At 46.3% G+C, this 23,407-nt stretch overlaps 1 protein-coding gene across 1 annotated transcript in view; it reads left to right on the plus strand.

Moving 5' to 3' along the window:
- Positions 1-13,947: 13,947 nt before the first annotated feature.
- Positions 13,948-23,407, plus strand: part of BTG3 (BTG anti-proliferation factor 3) — a 29,716-nt gene continuing 20,256 nt past the window's right edge. The window contains exon 1 of the mRNA XM_040421774.1: positions 13,948-14,077. The gene's annotated coding sequence lies outside the window, so the exon portion shown is untranslated. The remainder of the gene's footprint in view (positions 14,078-23,407) is intronic.

A 23,407-nucleotide genomic window follows, 5' to 3' on the forward strand; every position in this document is an offset into this window, starting at 1 on the left:
AAACTCCAGCAGACACATAAAGTATCTCCCGCTGCCCTGAAACCTTAGTTACAATATAACAGTGTAGATAGTCCAGCGTCGCTGGATTCCGGAAATCTGTATGCAAACGGATACCATTTGTAGACGGATCCGGATGCGGATCCGTCTCACAAATGTATTGCAATACCGGATCCATCTCTCCGGTTGTCATCTGGAAAAATATTATTTATCTTTTTCACAGACCACAAAACCGGATCAATTTTTCCGGAACACTTAGGGCCGGATCCAGCATTCATTTCAATGTAAAATAATGCCGGATCCGGCATTCCGTCAAGTGTTCCGGAATTTTGGATGGAGACAAAACTGCAGCATGCTGCGGTATTTTCTCCGTCCAAAAACCGTTCAGTGACTGAACTGAAGACATCCTGATGCATCCTGAACGGATTGCTCTCCATTCAGAATGCATTAGGATAAAACTGATCAGTTTTTTTCCGGTATTGAGCCCCTAGGACGGAACTCAATACCGGAAAAGAAAAACGCTAGTGTGAAAGTACTCTTGGTTGTAGAAACCACTACACGTCCCATGATGCCTTCTCTGGGCATCACATAGAAACTGTCATCATATAAATATCCAGGAGTTATCACTGTGTTATCAGTAGTGTTACATAGGACTACTACATTATTTGTACTCAGAGATTTATCACTGTGTTATTTGCGGTGTTACATAGGACTGCAGGTAATATCTACTACATTATCTATAGTCAGAGAGTTATTACTGTGTTATGTGGTGTGTTACAAAGGACTACAGGTACTGCAGGCGATCGAGTCCCAGTCTTTAGGAATGCCAAGTGGTGATGAATAGTTTGTGTCCCGGTGCTCCCACCTGGATACTGTTGCTCCCAGGGTTAGGTTCCGTGGCAACAAAGGAGTTGTAGATGGTGGAGTAAGTAGAGTCCAGACTTAGTAAAGTGTAACAGTTTTTACTTGAATAAACTTGCCATAAACATCCAAACAATAATGATCTTTTTCTTGGCTCCAGCAGGCTAAGGGTAAACTGGCAGGTGAACTCAAATACTCTCTACTGCTGTGCTAATCTCTGGCTTTAGTCTGATTCCTATCAGGTTCAGTTACTGTTTCTTATTAAAGTGAGGTATCATGTGACCCGTTTTGCTTAGTAGGGTGTCTTTGGCACCATTTTCCCTCTCAGAGGTACTAGGTGCTTTTATATATCAGGAGTGGGCTGCTCTCTGAGCTACTTTCCCAAAGGTCCTGCAGCAGTGAGGGGAAAATGTTCCTTCACCACACCATGCTGCTTCACTCTCTCGCTCCAACTCTCAAATCAACTACAACTTCCTGCACCCTACTGCCCAAAAAGGTGGAGAATGGAATAATGGAATTGTAAGTTCTATTCTGACTAAAGATACACTCTGCCAGATACACTGCCACCTGCCAGTGAACCAGGCACATTACATGAACATAACAGTTTTTGCATATTTCAAAATGACCCTTTGCTGCTGGTGGTACAGTTGGTGGTGCAAACCAATACAATGGGCAAAAAAAACTAGCAATAGAAATGTAGGTGTGGTAGTGTCCCTCTGACTCCTGGCACCCCCACCAATCAACTTTCTCAAGAGACCACAGTGCTCCAGTGGGCATTATAGCCTCCCCGCAGCTCACCAAGCACAGCACTGTCCATTGTATAGTGGCTGTGCTTGGTATTGCAGCTCAGCCCTATTCACTTTAATGAGACTGAGCTGCTCCTAGTCCCCCTGACTGATGAATGTGACATCACATGGCCTAAGAAGAGGCATAAGTGCTCATGGAATGCTGCAGCCTCTTCAAACAGAAAAAAAAACTATTTGAGTGGCACATAAAAGGGGGGATGTCCGGAGGGGGGGGTCTAAATTGGGTAGACCGCCCCGAGCCTATGATGCACTAAATCCACCCCTGTTGGTAGTTGCCTATCTGTGAAACTCCCACCAATCCTGAGCACTGGCTGTACAAAGATTGCAGCCTTCCCCATTCATGTGGCTACGTTGTAGTTCCTTGCACAACTGCAGCTGGGAGTGCGAAGTACAGGGAAGAACAGTGAAGGGGATGCAGTACTAAATCAGTTCTTATGTCCCCTTCATTCTCAGGATCAGTGGGGGGGTTCCAAAAGTTGTACCCCCACAATCACAAAGTGATGGCATAGCCAAGCGACATAACACCCCTTTAATTTGGTGATACTAATGGGGCCACAAAATGTAAAAAAAAAAAAAATAACCCCTGATATTCTTTACATCTGGAGATTCTCAAACCGGCAAATATATGAGATACATGAGAGTCGTGATCATGGCCGAAGGAATTTTCTATCAGCCCCTCCCAAACTTCCTGTTATTCCCACTACGCCCATTCTCCAATGGGTTTTGACATTTATTCTTTAGGTGACATACTGAGCAATTCTCAAGGATTACACTAAGCCTAACGATATGCTGGCCCTAAGTATGGATATTTACTGCATCTGCATGTTCCATGGGCTTGTTGAGGGATAAGGAGGTGGGTGGATTCGTACCAGTGACAGATTATAATAATATTGTCAGCCAGTCTCCTGCCATCAATTCCCCACCGATAATAAAATGTGCGGCAGCATGATAGATGATATCCTTTTAACGCTGATGTTTGGCAATTAGCATCCAATTAATCAACAACCCCCTCTTGTGGCAAATTGTGCTAATGACAGATAACGCTGCAGTCTTATAATTAAGAATCATTTAATCAGCCAGATCCCGAATGGATTAGCTCTCTTGTTTCTACTGAGAAAGATTTTGTAATATGATTTTTCATATATTTGCTCATATCTCAGCTTTCGGAATAGTAGGAACTAAGGTGTCACCTGCAAATGCTGCACTGACCATACAAAAATATTTGGATAGTTTGGCTCAGTTAAAGCGGTTGGTTATTCTTAAGTAAGCAAAGTTGAATCATTGTATAATGAAAAGTTCTTCTACTTTCTAATATACCGTACTTTGAATTTACATTTCTATCTGTTTTCAAGATTTCTACTGTCAGTGAATTGAAATAGTGTTGTTTACGTTCAGGCGCTGTAGGCAGGTGGTTTCAAAGCTAATAAAACTATAGAAAAGTACCAATATGTGTGTGAATGCTCACCAAGTGATGCCATCATAGATTAGAAGTAATTCTTTTTTTTATTTTCATTACCTTGCCCAGTTTTGTGCTGCACCTTTGATTTGATGCTGCTAGGGCTTGCTGTTTGTAATATAAATTGTAAAGAATTGCAGTTTCCATGATTCTTCTCCATTCTCATAGACATTCCCTCCAATGACAGTTGCCTGAATGACCCTCTATTACTAGGTGTAAGGTAGTGCTATGTTTTTTGACTGTCTAAACACAAACTCTCTGCTTTTCTGTGCTACCAGATAAAGCTCTGCTGTTCTATTTCTCTACGCAATCTACTGCCCAACATGTAAGGCTACTTTCACACTAGCGTTTTCAATTCCTCTATTGAGATCCATCATAGGATCTCAATAGCGGAAGAAAACACTTCAGTTTTGTCCCCATTCTTTGTCAATGGGGACAAAACTGAACTGAACGAAACAGAATGCACCAAAATTCATTGTGTTCCATTTGGTTGCGTCCCCATCGCGGAGAGAATAACACTGCAAGCAGCATTTTTATGTCCGCGATGTGGTGCGGAGCAAGACGGATCCGTCCTGGCACACAATGTAAGTCAATGGGGACGGATTCGTTTTCTCTGACACAACAGAAAACTAATCTGTCCTCCATTGACTTTCAATGGTGTTCATGACAGATCCATCATGGCTATAGAAGACATAATACAACCAGATCCATTCATGATAGATGCATGTGGTTGTAATATTGTAACGGAAGAGTTTTTGCAGATCGATGACTGATCCGCAAAAAACGCTACTGTGAAAGTAGCCTAATACACACACCTTCCAGAGACAGGGAGGGAGAGGGAGAGCAAAGGAACAGTGAAGCTAAGAGACATGGATGTGTGACCTCCATACAAGAAAGTACTGGGACTGAAATGTATCCCTGGCACACTTAGCAAACCAGTCCACATATGTATACCACATATTTAAACTCATGTTTAAAATGTTCACTTCATGTCAGATGATATAAGTCAGGAGAACACACTTTTGGCAAAAGCCTATGAATAAGTTTGACGTATAGAGGAACTGACAGCTCACTTAAAGGGGTTGTGTCATCTCATACATTGGGGGATATTGCTAGGATATGCCCCCAATGTCTGATAGGTATGTGTCACGGCTGTGTCACGATCTTGTTGCTCTGTTCCGTGACACGTTTGCCGTGCATGCGGTTGCCAGGGGCAATGTGTTGTTTACTCTGCATGTGTGTGCACTTCTCCTTATATCTTCCTTCCCTGTCTTGTTCTGGAGGGGTTAACTCTCGGGCTGGGTGTGGCCACTTGGTTTATTTAACCTGTGGCTTAAAGGCTGGAGTTAGTTGTCCTCCAGCCTTTGTTGGTGCAGAAGCTTTGCTCATGTCCGGCTTATTCCATCTGCCCAGTGCTTGAGGGCCACCTTGTGGAACATCACGGTCTCAGCAATGTCTCTCCTATGTTTTCCCGGTGTCTCCTTCCCTTCGCTACCCTATTTTATGTGTGGTGTTGTTTGTATGGGTAGGTGTTATGTCTGGTTGTTGTTACATGTCTGGTGGTGTTTGTTTTCCATCATGTTTTCTAGACATCGTCCTGTCTATTGGTGTGTCCTTTGGAAGGGGGTAACAGGGTTCCCGGAGGGGGAACTAGAAGTCTTTATGCAGCTCTGCCTGGGGCTGCCATGCGTCCTGTTTGCATGGGGGTCCAGGCAGTAACTGGTGTGCTGGATACCTGGGTGTGGTTGTTTGTACTGTGTCCTGTATGGTGTGTGGGCACCAGTACTCATGCTCGGGTTCCAGTCGTTGTGGCTGTGGCAGGTAAGTGTATTGTTCTGTGAGCTTACCTGCCGATTCAGTAGCTGTATACGGTCTCTACTTTTTCCTGGCATCTAGGCCGGTTGAGACACCTGTGCTTCCGTGTAATGGAAGAACAGGTCGTCTCAGCCCTTTCCCTATTTTTGAGAGATTATCAGGGCGTTCTACCATTCAGCATGAGCTGCTGCCCTCCATTCATTTCTTTGGGACTGCTAAAAAAGGTCGGCTATTTCCATCAGCTCCATAAAAGTGAATAGAGCGGTGGCCGCAATTGCAACATGCGCTTCTCATTAATTTCTATGGGACTTCAGAAAATAGCACCGCTTAGCTATTTACTGCACTCCCATAGAAATGAATGAAGGGCAGCTGCGCATGCTTGGTCCACTCTCCTTCTCTTTGCATGCTCCATTTTAGAGATAGTGATATGTCCCCTTTATATGAGGTGACACAACCCCTTTAAAGTCCTCTTTACTACAAAACACAGGAGAGCTGACAGATCCTCTATACTACACCTCACCATGCGGGGCAAGACAGAGACCTCTTCCGGCTGGTTCTTGATCTGCTTGCCTCCTGGCTTAGGCGGCACGATGATTATGATGACACCATCTCGCCGCCTGTTGATGGTCATTCTTGTTGGACTACCAAAATAACTTTTGTGACCTTTTTTTATATAAAACGTGCCATTTTATTAATATTAATTTTTTTTATTTGGGGAAAACTGTGCAAAAAGTTTTTAAAAAGTTTTAAAAAGTCTCCTTTATTCTTTAAAAATCTATATTGACACCAAAATAAATTATGAAAATGGCTTCCCTATTTTGTGCCAGTCATGTTGATATATAATATGCATAGTTTTGTGTGAATGGTGAAGGTTTTGTTGGAGTGGGAATTTTTTCTCTTATTTTTTACAATATATTTTTGACACATGCGGTCAATAAAAAACCACTGAGGAACACTGAACACTGCTCTGTTGGGGCATTGTACACATACAGAGAGGGTCTTTTAAAGGGAATGTGTCATCAGAAAATGCCCTATTTTTTAAATGACGATTTTAAGTTAAATATTGAGACACTCTGCCCCCCGCAGATCTGATATTGATAACCTGTCCTGAGGATAGGTCGTCAATATAGGAAAGCGGACAGCCCCTTTAACATCTTATCACTAGAAGAATTGCTTTTGCTGTTAGGAGGTGTTCTGAGGTGAGAGCAAGGGTTAGTTTAGGGTCTCAAGACAAATTCATGCCTGATGCTCTTGGAGCCTCTTGGCAATCTAGAGACAAAATGTAGCTGTAGCCATGGGCAGCGGAATACAGACTGCCCTAAAACAGCTTGTAGCATATTGTTGACCTGAAGGGAAAGTCACGAAGAACTGTATGGACAACTCCCTATTCTCATTTTCCAGCACACCAAAGGCAAGCAGGAAAACCTACAAATTGTGCATTACATTGACTACTTTATTCCTGCCCGCTACGCAACCTAGGCTGAGCCTAAAGCTTGGCAGGTGCTGACTGACATTGGGCTCTCTGGGTACGTGATGAAGCCTAAGGGATTCATGTGGACAATCACTAAATCACAACTGTAATTCAGTAATATTAGGCTTACTGTTCCTTATTTTCCCTAGAAAAATCTGGAGGTTAGAGGGGTTTTCCGGGTGTAGAATATGGATGACCTCTCCGCCACCGCCACCGATCAGCTGTTTGAAGAGAATGCGGCCTCCTCGCAGCTTACCAATCATAGCGCCATACATTGCATAGTGGCCATGCTTGGTATTGCAGCCCAGGCCCATCACTTAAATGGGGCTGAACTGCGCTTATGTCATGTGACTGATGAACGTGACGTCACAGGCCTAGGGAAAGCCAGCGACACTCACATTGCTTACTTGAGGAAAAGTCGGACAACTCCTTTAAACTAATAACTTCCACATACATAGTTTATTAACCCCGGCTATGGTGTTTGTGATGATTCCACTATATCTATAATAGAAAATGGGGGAGATTTATTAAAACTGGTGTGAAGTAGAACTGGCTTAGTTTCCCATAGCAACCAATCAGATTCCATCTTTCATTTTTCAAAGCTCCTTTTGGAAATTAAAGGTGGAATCTCATTGGCTGCTATGGGCAACTCTCTCCTCCATCTTTTAGACAGGTCATCCCTGGTCTGTTCTTTCTAGCAGTGCTGCTGATGGCTTCTGTCAGGTTCTGCTGGCAGGCATGCTCCTCAGCATTCAGTTGTCAGGACAACTGGGCCAGGCTTCTCGGTGCAGGAAGCCCCAGCCAATCAGAGGCGGCACTTACACATCCAACGCACTGACATCATCGGTCATGTGACACTGGACGTGTCCCATGACCAGTAAGTGCGGCTCAGGTAGCCTGAGATCAGAGTCTTCTCCTATGATGTCCTCACTAGCCTTTTGCGTCTATCCTGGTATTCTGACCCTGCTTGCACCGTGACCTCTGATTCTTGGCTGATGATTTGGATCCTGACGCGCCCTCCTAGTTCTCATTTCTGGCTTGGCATCATTTCTGATTCTGGTTGGCTCTCATTGCTCCTCTGGTTTTGACTCCTGCTTCCAATTTTTTGACTCTTATCAGTTTTGATTAGGTTTATATTGGTCTCTCCTGGTTTGACCCGGTTAGTTGGTTCTGCTTATTACTGTGTGTGGCTGACGATCTGTCACTACATTCTTTCTTCCTAACAGGCCCCTACACTTATGTAGGAAGGGACTGTCGACCAGTTGTGGGCCACTGCTTAGGGCGGATCGTACAAGTAGGTAGGCACAGTGGGACGGGTAGTTCATTGGTTTATTGTTCCCTATTGTGACAGCTTCTTTCTGAAGAAGGAAAACCAACTGAGCTCCAAGACTTGGATGTCAGATGTAGAGAAACTGTTCAAAAAGTAGGATTCGGGATGGGGGCTGCTGTAGTCAATGACTGGCCTCAGCAGTGATGTCTCTCCAAGTGAGCAATGCACTTCAGACATGATTGGCATTTGTAGATGATATGTAAGACCTGTTTTATGAAATGAAGTGTATCTATTTTAATGCTGCCCTACAGGTCTACATACGGCATCAGTAGGTGGTCCTATATAGTGACTGACAGACCTCCCCTACATAAATATGCATGCAGTTAGCAGTCAATCACTGCTTCAGACCGCCTACTGGACTCCTGACTCCAGAATGAGCAGAGATTTCAATCACAGCTCACTAAGCATAATGCCGCACATTGTATAGTGGCTGTGCTTGATATTGCAGATCAGCCCAATTCACTTAAAGGGCACCCGGGCCGCATGGTAGGAAGTAAAGGCCTCCACCAGTCCAAAATCACTGTTAGAGATGGAGGTTAGAGGGGAGGTGCATAAGGTGCCATGTCCGCCACAACGCCCCCACATTGGCATCTGTGTTGCTGCACAGGGAGGACAATGTATTGATGTGGCACTCAGGGCCGGCCTTTTGGGTGTGCGACGGCACAAGACGCACAACCCTGGACTTCTCAAAGGGGGAGCCAGATTCTTGGCACCCAGTCACCTGAACTATTCACCCGGTTTCTGGGCGCCCCTGCACTCTATTGTATTTTCGTCTACACAGGATGTAGATACAGTTGAATGCCATAGTGAAGAATGGAGATGGGAATCGGCCTGTTCATTCTCCAGTTTAGCAGGGGCAATAATACATTGCGCCTGCTGCTGGAGAGTGCTGGATGCTGGCACTAAGAGGGCAACACTACCGGATGGGGCACTAAGGATTGGGGCTGCTAGGTAAGTATTAGATATTTTTATTTTATTAACACTAAGTGGGCAGCACTGCTGTATTGGGGGCATTAAAAGGGCAGCACTTCTGGATGGGGGCACTAAGAAGGCAGTGATACTGGATAGGGTCACTGGGCAGTACTACTGGAAGGGGGTGCTAAAAGGGCAGCACTACTAGACTTGGGACACTAAGAGGGCAGCACTAATGGATGGGGGCACTAAAAGAGTGGCACAATTGGATGGGGGGACTAAGAGAGCAGAGCTACTGAACTGAGAGCACTAATAGGGCAGCACTACTGGATGGGGGCACTAAGAGGGCAGCACTAATGGATGAGGGGCACTAAAAGAGTGGCACAATTGGATGGGGGGACTAAGAGAGCAGCGCTACTGAACTGAGAGCACTAAGAGGGCAGCACTACTGGATAAAGGGGGTACTAAAAGGTCAGCACTACTGGATAAGGGGGTACAAAGAGGGCAACACTACTGAAGTGTGGGCACTAAGAGGGCAGCGCTACTGGATGTGAGTATAAAGAAGGCATCACAACTGGATGGGGGCACTAAGAGATCAGTGCTACTGGATGGGGGCACTAAGAGGGCAGCACTACAGGATGTGGGCACTAAGAGATCAGTGCTACTGGATGTGGGCACTAAGAGATCAGTGCTACTGGATGTGGGCACTAAGAAGGCCTTTTACTGTTTACATATGCATTTATGTAGTAAGCTTGTTATGGCACCACCACTACTGTGCATGCATGGCGTCCTCTCCATTTATTTCTGTGGAACATCTGAAAATAGCCAGACTTTCGAAAGTCCCATAGCGGTAAATGGAGAGGTGGTCACGCATGGTTGTTGTGTATGTGTGTGTGTGGGGGGGGGCCCAAAAAGATTTCTTGCACACGGCGCCATGTAACCAAAGGCCAGACCTGGTGGCACAAACAGCAGCGATGAGTGTGTCAAGCTAAAAGAGAAAATAAGCTATGGCAAGCTGGCAGCACTGGTACGGGTGGGCAGATGACAGGAAGACAGACTGTAAGGAAGTGAACAGTCACTGTGTATAGGAAAGTGGAACAACGTCAAAACTGGAAACAGACTCCCTTCAAAGAGGGCATTTAGGAAATATTGTCACCCCCAATTCATAGAATTTCATTGTGCTGTTACTCTGTTATTCCTCCAGGAAATAAAAAAGCCTTTTCTGCCATCTCGTTCTAGTCTGGTTTCACTCACCTTACCCATATTCTCTTGCCATATATATATCCTCTTTGTCTTTATTTTCTGAAATCACAATGGATCTTCATTTTGTCACGTACATTCCACGTTTCACTGATCTGCAAATCTTCTCCTGATGAATCATTCCTGCCCTCGCTCCCACCATGGATAACTATCATTAATGAGCAATCGTTCACAGCAAGTGCTAAGCATACAGGCGGCACACTCTGCCCTCTGCGCGGAATAATAAAGATGGAGGAGAATTGTCAGCAGATTTGTGCTTAGAGCAGCCACTTATTGCGTTTTCAGCTTAGAAAAGTGAACAGTTCAGCCCCTTGCACACAATGTGGTCATATATATACCTCCATGGGTGTTACATTTCCAGTATACTGCTCTCATCCCCACTAATAAATTCTGTATATTGTGGAGGCGGATTATTTTTGTGTTGCCAAAAAAAATGTCACTGAACAAAGCTGCCATCTAGTGGCTGAAAATGATTTAACACCCCAGACAGAATCCAAAGTACAACTTTACCCTTGACATTAATCTGTGAGCTCGGCTTAGAGCTGCCCATGCACATAAGATAAATGTTGTTCAAAATGACCATCAACAGATCATTCCCGATGGCTAACGGGAGATCTCTGCCTGAACTGTGATGTCAGGTTGGAAATATTTGGCCATGGTTGGCTTTAAGGCTATGGACACCTCAGGGGCATTTTTTATTATGAATGCATTTGACTAATTTTGGACTAAAAATATTTTTTTTCGATAGGTCTTTATTAAAAATGTTCAGCTGTTTCTCAGAAATAGGGTTAACAAATCAGTCTGTTTGGAAGCTGTCAGTTTCTGTTTTCTTTGAATCCCGTCATCTGACGGTTCATGTGTAGTTCTTATCTCTGATCTCCTGACCTCATAAACACTCATTATAGCTCAATCCTTATCAAACTGACAAGAATGTGGCTTAATTGTTTATGAGGTCAGGAGATCAGAGATAAGAGCTACACCTGAGTCGTCAGATGACGGGATTCAAAGAAACCAGCCTGCGAACCCTTGTATCTCAGAAATGGCTGAACATTTTCATAAAGACCTACAGAAAAAAAAAGATTATTAGCCCAAAATGAGTAAAATGCGATCATAAAAAAATGACGCCGAAGATGATGAGAGGCTGAATTTAGACAATGATTTGCCACTTTGTGCAAGCTCAAGGGATTACTCAAGAAACTGGCATTGGGGAGGGGGGGTGCTGTTTCAGTTTTCGCCTAAGGCAGCAGAAAGGCCAGGTGCACCCCTGCCACCATATGGCAGTGCCCAGAAGAGTCATAGATTGATGGCAGTAGTACCCATGGCCTACGAGACAGCCAGGTGCGTGTGCGTGCTCTGAAGACTCATCAGTGCCCGCCTGGTTCTCTCATAGGCCACAGACTGGTGTAAGCCTGAGGCTGCCTTAGCCCTGAGCCGACATTTGAGCAGTGCATGGCCTGCAATGGAGTGAATGTCATGGCCGCGCAAATCCTGCCATTGCCAATTAAAGGAGTTGTCCAAAAAAACATATTCTATATTTTTTAAACCAGCACCTGGATTAGAATATTTTTGTAATTGCATGTAATAAAAAAAATTTGCATAGCCACCGAGTTATTCGCTCATTGTGAATGATTTTTTCTTATTTCGTTGTCTGGCTCACTGAAATGCTCAGTTCCATCCTTCAACTGCCTCCTGAGCTGTTATAGGGAGAAAGCTGCAACAGAAAGAGCATAGCCCCTTCCCACCTGAGCTGTTATAGGGAGAAAGCTGCAACAGAAAGAGCATAGCCCCTTCCCACCTGAGCTGTTATAGGGAGAAAGCTGCAACAGAAAGAGCATAGCCCCTTCCCACCTGAGCTGTTATAGGGAGAAAGCTGCAACAGAAAGAGCATAGCCCCTTCCCACCTGAGCTGTTATAGGGAGAAAGCTGCAACAGAAAGAACATAGCCCCTTCCCACCTGAGCTGTTATAGGGAGAAAGCTGCAACAGAAAGAACATAGCCGCCCGCCCCCCTGAGCTGTTAAAGGGAAAAAACAGCAACAGAAAGAACATGCCCGAGTTGTGATAGGGAGAAAGCTGCAGGAGAAAGGGCATGACCGTTAGGCCTATTGCACATGACCGTAGGTGTCCCGTGCTGCGGACCGCACATGCGGATCCACAACACACGGGCGCCGTTCCGTGGGCATTCCGCATCACTGATGCGGACCCATTCACTTCAATGGGTCCGCAAATCCGGAGATGCGGAATGGTGCGGAACGGAAGTAGGGAACGGAACCCTACGGGAGCACTACGGAGTGCTTCCGCGGGGTTTCGTCCCGTACTTCCATTCCGCAAAAAGATAGAACATGTACTATCTTTTTGCGGAACGGGCGGATCACGGACCCATTAAAGTGAATGGGTCTGCGATCCGCTGTGGCTGCCCCACGGTGGGTGTTCGTGCATTGTGCAGGAGGCCTTAGCTGCAGAAGAAAGGACACGCCCCCTGAGAAAGGACAGGTCTCCTATGTTGTCAGCTTGATATAAATCTAGCAGAACAATTGGAGCAATGAACGGGGAGACCTTTGGATCCATGTGAGGTTCAGGGCTGGTTCTAGGTTTGTTAGAAAGAGGTTGTCATTTATTATATGATGGCGGATTTTAATTTTTTACATTAATCATGGGATAGCCCCTTTAATAATTCAATGAATGGCGGTGGCGGGATTCGCGTAGTGAATTGCATTGTTAGGTCAGTGCCCTCGCACGGCGCCCCCTAGCAGTTTACCAGATACAGGGCGACCACCCTTCTGTTCCCCCATGCTAGGCCACTGGATACATTTCCCCCAATGTTTTTAGGGCGTAATTCACACACCAGATTTACTACTGTGTCTGTGGCTCGATATCTAAAAAGTGGCGCAATTTGGTGCATCTAGGGTTTCTCCAATGTTTTCTGACTTGTCCAAAAGGGGTGGGGCTTACACCGAAGGGGAGTGGCCTAATAGGTGACCTTTATGCCAAAAATGTGTCACCATTTTGGCGCAAAATATTAAAGCAAGGCTACTTTCACACTTGCGCTATCCCTTTCCGCTGTTGAGATCCGTCATAGGATCTCAACAGCGGGCGAAAACGCTTCCGTTTTGTCTCCATTTATTGTCAATGGGGACAAAACTGAACTGAACGAAACGGAGTGCACCAGAATGAATTCCGTTCCGTTTGGTTGCGTCCCCGTCGCGGACAGAATAAGCGTTTTTCTGTCCGCGATGTTGGCGGAGCAAGACGGATCCATCATGACTCACAATGTAAGTCAATGGGGACGGATCCGTTTTCTCTGACACAATAGAAAACAGATCCGTCCTCCATTGACTTTCAATGGAGTTCATGACGGATCCGTCTTGGCAATGTTAAAGATAACACAACCGGATCTGTTCATAACGGACGCAGGCGGTTGTATTACCAGTAACGGAAGCGTTTTTGCTGATCCCTGCCGGATCCAGCAAAACCGCTGGTGTGAAAGTAGCCTAAGCTACAACCAGTAGTTGATATGCCGTAAAAAAGTATCCAGTCATGCGTTCACCCGATGAACGATTTATTGTGTGATCGGTGGCAGCTTTACATAGAGCAATTATCAGGAACAAGCGGGATCCGTATAAAGAGATCTTTACTTACAATCTTTATCATTCATTATGGTTTTCCAATTCGTCAGTAAATCTGTCACTGCTTTCATCACTCCTGGTGCTGAGGAAGAAAGCAGCCATGTTTTTCTAATACTCGACAACCCCTTTAAGTGGTGCAAAAAATAAAATAAAAAATGAAGCTGGAAACTGTGTGGTTTGCATCACTTCCAAGAAGCTCTAGTTCCCGCCTAATACACTGACATCAAGTAGGGATCATCTTACAAATGAAGAAAGTATACTTAAAAAGTATTAGAACCTACACCTTCTATAGGCTTTGCCCACATTAAACATGGCGGCGGCGGCGGCGGCGTCGCTCAGTTCTTCAGCCAGCTGATTGGAGGAACGTTTCTCGCGCCACAGCGGCATCTGGTGGTGGGAAAGTAAAACCACAGTGGAATGTAGCCCGGATGGCGGCTGACGTCAGAGAGCGGCAGAGCAGGCGGGAGTTTCTCCCTGAGAGCATCACCACCTCGTCCCGGGTCACAGCGGCGGCAGAGCCGGGCGTCCATGAAGTCTCCCTCCGGTAAGAGAAGCTTCATGTGTGTCATCAGCCTAGGGGGAGCTTACCGACCATGACCGGGGCCAGCTCCATAGTAACAGGTTGTGGGGGTCATCTTCTAAACAGACAGAACTGTCACCTAGGATATCCAGTCTGTAGTTACCAGTGTAACTGGTGGTATAGGACTTACAAACTGGTTATACTGGTTGCGCGTTCATCGGTCGCGCTGTAGCGTCTGACGGTCGTCCGATGGGAATATCCCATATGGAGAATTGTACATTGTATTGATTTGGGTAGAAATCCGCCTGATGGGGGAGGGGAGATGTTTGCTCCATTATTTAAAGGCAGCGTATGTTTTTGAGCTTTATCCACGATGGGGGTTGTAATATTGGCGCACAGTACGAGCGGACGCGTCATGGCGTCGCTTTCCTAGCAGAAAAGTGTGATTTGGTTGTAATACCTCAAAACGGGTCATGTCCGAGTAACCTAATGGTGTCCACGCGTTTTGGGTCACTTAAAGGGGTTGTCCAGTTTAGAAACCCCGTTTTTCATATACTGCATTAGGGAATTCTGAGTGAGGACCGGGTCCAGAGCGGAGGGTGACCGCGATCCTCGTCTCTCGCTCGGCCCCGTCCTGCGTTACACCCAAATCCCATTGATTTTATAAACGAGCACGGTGTAATGCTTGGTGTCGCCTGTGGGGGAGCTGCAGGGAAATTGAACAGTTACCGCCACTTGTCGTTACAGATTATAGCTCATCGTTTGGGTTCTAGAAGGGGGTGGGGAACGAGTAGAGATCGCCTTTAAAGGGGTTTTCTGAGTGATTAATACTGATGCCCTATTCTCCCGTTAGGTCATCAGTATCTGACCGTTGGGGGTCCGACACCTAGGACCCCCGCCAATCAGCTGTATGAAGAGCTCCGCCTCCTCTCAGCTCACCTAGACTGGGCTGTGTCTAGGCCATGTGACCGATGAGTGTGACATCACATCGCCTAGGAAGAGGCTCCGCCTCTGGACACAGCTGATTGGCCGGGCGTCGCCCCACCACCGATCAGATATTGATGACCTAGTTCATCAGTATTAAACACTCGGAAAACCCCTTAAAGGAGTAATCCCATCGCATACAATGGGGGCATATCGCTAGGATATGCCCCCATTGTCTGATAGGTGCAGGTCCCACCTACAACGAGAACAGAGCAGGGAAATGAATGGAGCAGGGGCCGCGCGGTGCGCTCCCATTCACTTGTATTGGAGCAGCTCTTGGTGGTGGACGGACCGCGGGAAACCCGGGGTCCTCCAGCCACCACTCTCCCCGCTCCGTTCTCCTTGTAGGTGCAGGTCCCAGAGGCGGGACCCGCACCTATCAGACAATGGGGGCATATCCCAGCGATATACCCCCATTGTATGTGATGGGAAAACCCCTTTAACTTTAAGTCCTCCTAGAGGACTTGTGATCGTCTGATCGATTTAAAGGGGTTTTCCAGGCTTTTAATATTGATGACCTATCCTCAGCCAAGGGGTACTTGGCGGATAATGGGGATAATTTTCGGAAGCCTGACGTCAGGAGCAGAACCTGGGGCGTCCACATGTCCTCCTCATCTTTCTTGACCAGGTTCTGCTTCCTCCGGGGTTTTTCACGTAGTGGCTGATTGTGTGATATTTGCATACAGACTACACGTGACGATGTCCAATATATCCGGAAAAGTAGAATTCTACCAGCACTAGGAGAAGATTCTGGTGCCGGCCGACCAGAACATGGCCCAGAAAGTCCATCGATAATAATAAATGTCATCCGGGCAGCTCGCTAAAGAAACGGGTCCTTTAATTGCGCCAAATAGGACGTTTCAGCCCTGTATAAGATTGAGAGGGGCTCGTACAGCGCTGAGCACAATAAGGAGCCTGTGTCTTTGGATTCTATATCTATACATAATGTACTGGTAAGGTTAGTGTCCCCGGATCGGCCCTGTCAACGTCTGTGTACAGATCGATAATTTACCTTTGTCATACCGCTCAGCCCGTCCATAGACAAGCCATTTCCAGGAGGAATAATAGAGGAACAGCTCAGCTTAGCATTCCAAGGAAAATGAAGAAAAGAATTGTGATATTATGGCAGGAGAGGTGACCAGTCCTCAGAAGCAGGGATGCCTGAACTACAACTCCCAGCATGCCCTAATCGCTGTAGGCTGCCCAAGCATGCTGGGAGCTGCAGGTTGAGCTTCAGTGATGATTTCCCGTCTCCTCCAGTAATATCCTGGATGATGGACGCGTCTTCCTGGAGTTGTTTTTGAAGTGTCCGCCATGATGCTGATCTCTGCAAGATGTCTCGGTACTTGTCCGCACACGTACTAACCCTCTACATGTCGGGAGCAGCCGGGTGGAGAATAGACATGGGGGATCATCCGAGACCTGGACCTGCTGGAACCAGCAGAACGTGGACGTCCCATCAAGTGCTTCACAGATGAGACCTCTGTATTGTTATGGTCTCGAACCCATCATTTCCAGCGGCACAGTCGGTAATCTGACCTGCGGCTTCTACTCCTGCGCGGCTCCAGCTTTACTACAAGGTAGGGCCGGCTCCTAGGCCTGGCTTAGAAATGAACACCGTTCTCCATACAAGTGTCATCGGATTCCAGTTGCTGATCTTGTAGCAGGCGCTACTAACACACGTGTGACGCACTGCTGTGTGCAAATCTGACCAGGCGTCTATTGGTGACCTGTTCCAGGGTGGGATCTTTCCATCACATAGAAATCCCCTTCTGTGAACAGTCGGACACGAGGCTTTATAACATCGCTGAAAATAGTAAAGGAAATGTCTGCAGAAAGCGGCCCATTGTTTAAAGGTTTGATGTCATTTTCCATCTCAATAGTTACCGTTTAGTTAAAAAAAAAACTAAAATCCTGCAGTTTTCACTCTCTCCACTAAGCCTTATAATAGATGCCACTTGGTCTCTACAGATCACTTTACTACATCTACTCATCACAAGCAAGATTAGAATGACCGATATCACCTATATATAGATAAGACAGGATATGGGATATGACCGCTTATCAGTGCTGTCGGTGCGGTGTAGTGCCGATGCCAACTTCCGAGGGCGGAGTTACACCCTAACAGCTGATCGGGGAGGTAGGGTGTCGGTGGTCTATACTGAAGAGCCTGCCACCCAGGAATAACGTGACCCTGCCTCACCATATTCCCTACTGCACAACCCAAACTAAAGGGGGGCACCGCCCTGGTTGTCTGATCGTTGAACAAGCACCACTTTATATGTTAGTCGCCGATCCTGCATTCCCCTGAGATAACATGATAGTCATTTCTTGTATTGGGAAACGTTGGATGGCAAAGAGTTGCTTCCATTACAGCTCCCCTCCCCCATTGGGATCGTCACATCTCCAAACCCTTGAATGCACTAAGTAATGCAGCGATACAGTCCCTGCTGCGTGCCGAGACATCCTGGACCTGGGAAAGCTGGGTGATAACCCATGATAGTCCTTGGGGCACGCCTCCTTCATTTTTTTACAGTTTTTTTTAGATTTTGTATATTCTAAGGAAAATGGCCCCTTCTGGAGGCGGACATCTCTGCTCCGCACACTGGGATGTCTAACAATGGGTGAAAAAGGTATTTCTGACTAATAACGTTTTATCATGTACTTGTTTATAATGTGCCTGTAAATGGCTGGGAGGAGGGGAGCGGTGACCCCTGGCTGGGATTTTGAGTGTGCTCTCATGGTGCGACCATATTCCTGTTCTTGAAGCTAGAGGACAGTACAGGTCCAGCCTGGTGGTTCTTTGTCTTAAAGGGGTTTTTCAAGTGTTTTGTTTTTTTGACCACTGATTAACACCCAGTGACCCAGGACCCCCGCCAATCTCCTGTTTGAGAAGGCACCAGCACTTTCCTAGTCCATGTGAAGTCACGTTCATCGGTCACATGGCCTAGGAGCAGCTCAGCCTCATAGAAGTGAATGGGGCTGAGCTGCAATACCAAGCACAGCCACTATACAATGTACGGCGCTGTGCTTGGTGAGCTGAGGGAAGGCTGCAGCTCTCACAGGAGCACCGGTACCTTCTCAAACAGCTGATCGGCGGGGGTCCTGGGTGTCGGACCCCCACCGATCATATACTGATGACGTATCCAGAGGATAGGTCAACAGTAAAAAAAAAACACTTGGAAATCCCCTTTAAGCTGGGCACTGATATAAATTAGGCCACATGCCCACAATCATATTTTCAGTTCACATCTGATCTACATTTTTTGCGGACAGCCACGTGCTGTCTGCACCCTTGCTGCAAATTATAAAACAGTCCTAATTAGGGTTGTTGCAGGTATTGAAATATCGATGGGGCGGGCGCACTGCGCCACCAATGAAAGTTAACGTTTAATACAAATACAGGTGCCGGCAGCAGAATCGCATAGCTGCGATCAGTGGCAGTTAACCCCTCCGGTGCGGCACCTAAGGGGTTAACTGCCGCTGATCACAGCTCCCAACTATGTGATTCTGCTGCCGACACCCGCTTCCTGTATTAAAGGTTAATTATCATTGGTGGTGCAGTGTGCCCCCCCCCCCCCCCCCCCCCCAAGTATTAAAAACAACTCCCCCAGTGTTAAAGTAATTGGTGGCAGTGGCCACAGGATCCCCTCGCCTCCCCCTCATTGGTGGTGGCTTCTGATCCGATCGGTTACCATGGCAGCCAGGACGCTACTGAAGCCCTGGCTGCCATGGTGATCTCCCTGCTGCTGTGTGTACTATGCATCGGGCAGCAGGGAGAGTGTGACGTCCTATTCACCCTAATAGATAGAGCTCTATCAGGGTGAATAGAACAAGGCATGAAAAGATCGCTGGTTCTCGCCCCTAAGTTTAAAAAAAACCACCAAATTATTAAGTATAAATCCCCCTTTTCCCAATTTTACATATAAAATATATAAACAATAAATAAATAAACATATCGCCATGTCCGAAAAGTCCAAACTATTAAAATATAAAAAAAATCTATGCCGTGAACGCTGTAAAAAAAATTATTAAAAATTAAAACTGCGTGATTCGCCATTTTTTTAAATAGGAAAAGCACGCTGCTTTCTTTTTTTTTTTTTTTCATAATACTTTTTTATGGTATCGAAATTGAATCAAAATTTTTGTATCAACCCTAGTCCTAATCCTGTCTGTTTTGTGGACACGAATAGGTATTTTTAATAATGTGGGCCACAGAAAGTGCGGGGTGCACACAGACGGTATCTGCAGTCTGCAAAAACGGATAAGTCCGTGTGAATGTAGCCTTAGATTTTAGTTTTATAGGGGAGGGGGTGTCCCGAGACCCCTCCGATGGCAGATGCCAGTGAAGTGAAGGATCAGACAGTTGGATTTCAACATGCTCAATCAATTTGGTCTTGAGGAGAAAGGCTCCCTATTCACAGCACATCCGTGCTTGGGTGAGCCAAGAGTGCACGGGGTGTCAGGAGAGAGACCTGTCAGCCGGACGAGCTTTCTAAAATGTATTTCCAGCTTTAGGCGGCCGTCACATACCCTGGTGAAAGCTTCCAGCATGTAGGTCGGACATATTTATAGGCCCCATTCTCCCCGAGTGGTGTATTTGACCTCCGTCAGGCTGGTGTACATTGGTATGCTTTCCTATTTCCTACAGAAGCATCCTGCAGAAAACATGCCTGGTGTGGACGATGTGTGCCCATATACAACTCTCCGACGTACAGTCAGGTCCATAAATATTGGGACATTGACACAATTATAACATTTTTGGCTCTATACACCACCACAATGGATTTCAAATGAAACGAACAAGATGTGCTTTAACTGCAGACTGTCAGCTTTAATTTGAGGGGATTTACATCCAAATCAGGTGAACGGTGTAGGAATTACAACAGTTTACATATGTGCCTCCCACTTGTTAAGAAACCAAAAGTAATGAGACAGAATAATAATCATAAATCAAACTTTCACTTTTTAATACTTGGTTGCAAATCCTTTGCAGTCAATTACAGCCTGAAGTCTGGAACGCATAGACATCACCAGACGCTGGGTTTCATCCCTGGTGATGCTCTGCCAGGCCTCTACTGCAACTGTCTTCAGTTCCTGTTTGTTCTTGGGGCATTTTCCCTTCAGGTTTGTCTTCAGCAAGTGAAATGCATGCTCAATCGGATTCAGGTCAGGGGATTGACTTGGCCATTGCAGAACATTCCACTTCTTTCCCTTAAACTCTTTGGTTGCTTTTGCAGTATGCTTTGGGTCATTGTCCATCTGCACTGTGAAGCGCCGTCCAATGAGTTCTGAAGCATTTGGCTGAATATGAGCAGATAATATTGCCAGAAACACTTCAGAATTCATCCTGATACTTTTGTCAGCAGTCACATCATCAATAAATACAAGAGAACCAGTTCCATTGACAGCCATACATGCCCACGCCATGACACTACCACCACCATGCTTCACTGATGAGGTGGTATGCTTAGGATCATGAGCAGTTCCTTTCCTTCTCCATACTTCTCTCTTCCCATCACTCTGGTACAAGTTGATCTTGGTCTCATCTGTCCATAGGATGTTGTTCCAGAACTGTGAAGGCTTTTTTAGATGTCGTTTGGCAAACTCTAATCTGGCCTTCCTGTTTTTGAGGCTCACCAATGGTTTACATCTTGTGGTGAACCCTCTGTATTCACTCTGGTGAAGTCTTCTCTTGATTGTTGACTTTGACACACATACACCTACCTCCTGGAGAGTGTTCTTGTTGTAAAGGGTGTTTTCTTCACCAGGGAAATAATTTTTCGGTCATCCACCACAGTTGTTTTCCGTGGTCTTCCGGGTCTTTTGGTGTTGCTGAGCTCACCGGTCCGTTCCTTCTTTTTAAGGCTACTTTCACACCTGCGTTTAGGTCGGATCCGTCTGGTATGTGCCCAGACGGATCCGCACCTATAATGCAAACGCTTAGATCCATTCAGAACGGATCCGTTTGCATTACCATGAACAAAAAAAAATTAAAAAAAAATTATTATTTATTTTTTTTTTTTTTTCATGATAATGCAAACGGATCCGTTTTGACTTTACATTGAAAGTCAATGGGAGACGGATCCGTTTGAAAATTGAGCCATACTGTGTCAACTTCAAACGGATCCGTCCCCATTGACTTACATTGTAAGTCTGGACGGATCCGTTTGCCTCCGCACGGCCAGGCGGACACCTGAACGCTGCAAGCTGCGTTCAGGTGTCCGCCTGCTGAGCGGAGCGGAGGACAAACGGAGCCAGACTGATGCATTCTGAGCGGATCCGCATCCATTCAGAATGCATTAGGGCTGGACGGATCCGTTCGGGGCCGCTTGTGAGAGCCTTCAAACGGAACTCACAAGCGGAGCCCCGAACGCTAGTGTGAAAGTAGCCTTAGAATGTTGCAAACAGTTGTTTTGGCCACGCCTAATGTTTTTTCTATCTCTCTGATGGGTTTGTTTTGTTTTTTCAGCCTAATGATGGCTTGCTTCACTGATAGTGACAGCTCTTTGGATCTCATCTTGAGAGTTGACAGCAACAGATTCCAAATACAAATGGCAGACGTGAAATGAACTCTGGACCTTTTATCTGCTCATTGTAATTGGGATAATGAGGGAATAACACACACCTGGCCATGGAACAGCGGAGAAGCCAAATGTCCCATTACTTTTGGTCCCTTAACAAGTGGGAGGCACATATGCAAACTGTTGTAATTCCTACACCGTTCACCTGATTTGGATGTAAATACCCTCAAATTTAAGCTGACAGTCTGCAGGTAAAGCACATCTTGTTCGTTTCATTTCAAATCCATTGTGGGGGTGTATAGAGCCAAAAATGTTAGAATTTTGTTGAGGTCCCAATATTTATGGACCTGACTGTATATGGCGCCATGCACCTCTAGTTATACACGTCTGCAGGGAGTCTGCCCATGACCCGTGCATGTCTTATTTTTTTCTAGTTTCAGTAACGCATTCCAGTTTTGGGCTCCTCTGAACCTTAACCTCCGGGAAGCCCGCAACAATTGATGAGGCAGTTTTGCGGATGGTTTACTCGTAGTGGTAAAGATGGATGTGATTACAGAGGACGCCTCATGTCACCCCGGCGGGCTTTCCTGTGCTGAGTGCAGGATATTTTTCCATCGTCTCGCTCTTTGATCAGCATCCATGATACGTCATGTCTGGGCGTCGCTGTAATTCAGGCTGCAGATGATTGTCACTCCCGTCAGGCGTTGGACCGTGAACAGAATCGGGTGAATGGGGGTCCTGACCTGCCGGCTCATCCAGGTGGACGGTGACTGGACACCGGGTGGCCCCCATGGACTGGGAGGGCTTTATCCTCCACCCTAGTAATACAGTACCGCTAGGACTATATCCTCCCGTCCAAGTCCTTGCCAGTAATAACATATTCTGTAAAATGATTGAGCTCCAATATAACCCGAGAAGTCAATTTAAAAGGCGTACGTGATGTAAGATTATAGTGATTGTGAGCTGAGCGCGTCTCGTTATAATGGAGGGCCTGCCGGTGAAGTAAGGACAGGAACGCGTCAGCACAGTGATGGACTGAAACGTGCTCATATCCCGGAGAAATCCCTCGACTCTGTGGATAATTAAATGTCTGTTCCCAGCGTCCGTTTCCAGGAGAGATTTGTAATAGTAGGTCTGAGGGGGCAACGAACGGCAGCAGAAAGTGATGACAAGCATCAAGAGCGGGGGGCCGTGCCTACAAAAATCTGCATGCCGTGAAAGCTATGCCTACACAGTCTGCATACAGATGAGACTTAAAGGGGTCATCCAATGCTACAAATGGCCCCCACAATGCCCAGGTCCCTCCTATAGATCTCATTTACCCTGGCACCCGTGTCGGTCTGGATCCCTGACGGGGGGAGCAGCCAATAGCAGGATAACCCCTTTAACGTCAGGTACTTGAATGTTTCCTCAAGTGTGCACGTGAGCCAGGATAAAAAGAATCCGCAGCTTAAAGGGGATGTTGAGAGTGATGGCTTATGGATAGGGAGGGGTCTGAGACCCCCGTCGCCCGGACTGCACAGCTCCATCTATTGTGTAGTGCCGGGATCAGCAACCTTCGGCACTCCAGCTGTTGTGAAACTACAACTCCCAGCAGGCAAACTTGCTCAGCGATATTTGTAACTCCCATAGAAGTGAAAGGAGCCTTCTGGGAGTTGTAGTTTCAGAACAGCTGGAGTGCTGGAAGTTGCTGATCCCCGGTGTAGAGATTGGAGGTAGTAACAAAAAAAAATAAAAATTTTATGACGTTCATCGTGCCGCATAACCAGCATGTTACATTTATTCTGCTAAAAAATAGAAATTGGTCCCCACATTCCTGTGGCCGTATGATGTGGGGTTTAGTCCC

The sequence above is a fragment of the Bufo bufo genome, chromosome 3, assembly GCF_905171765.1.
Source record: "Bufo bufo chromosome 3, aBufBuf1.1, whole genome shotgun sequence".
Taxonomy (NCBI): domain Eukaryota; kingdom Metazoa; phylum Chordata; class Amphibia; order Anura; family Bufonidae; genus Bufo; species Bufo bufo.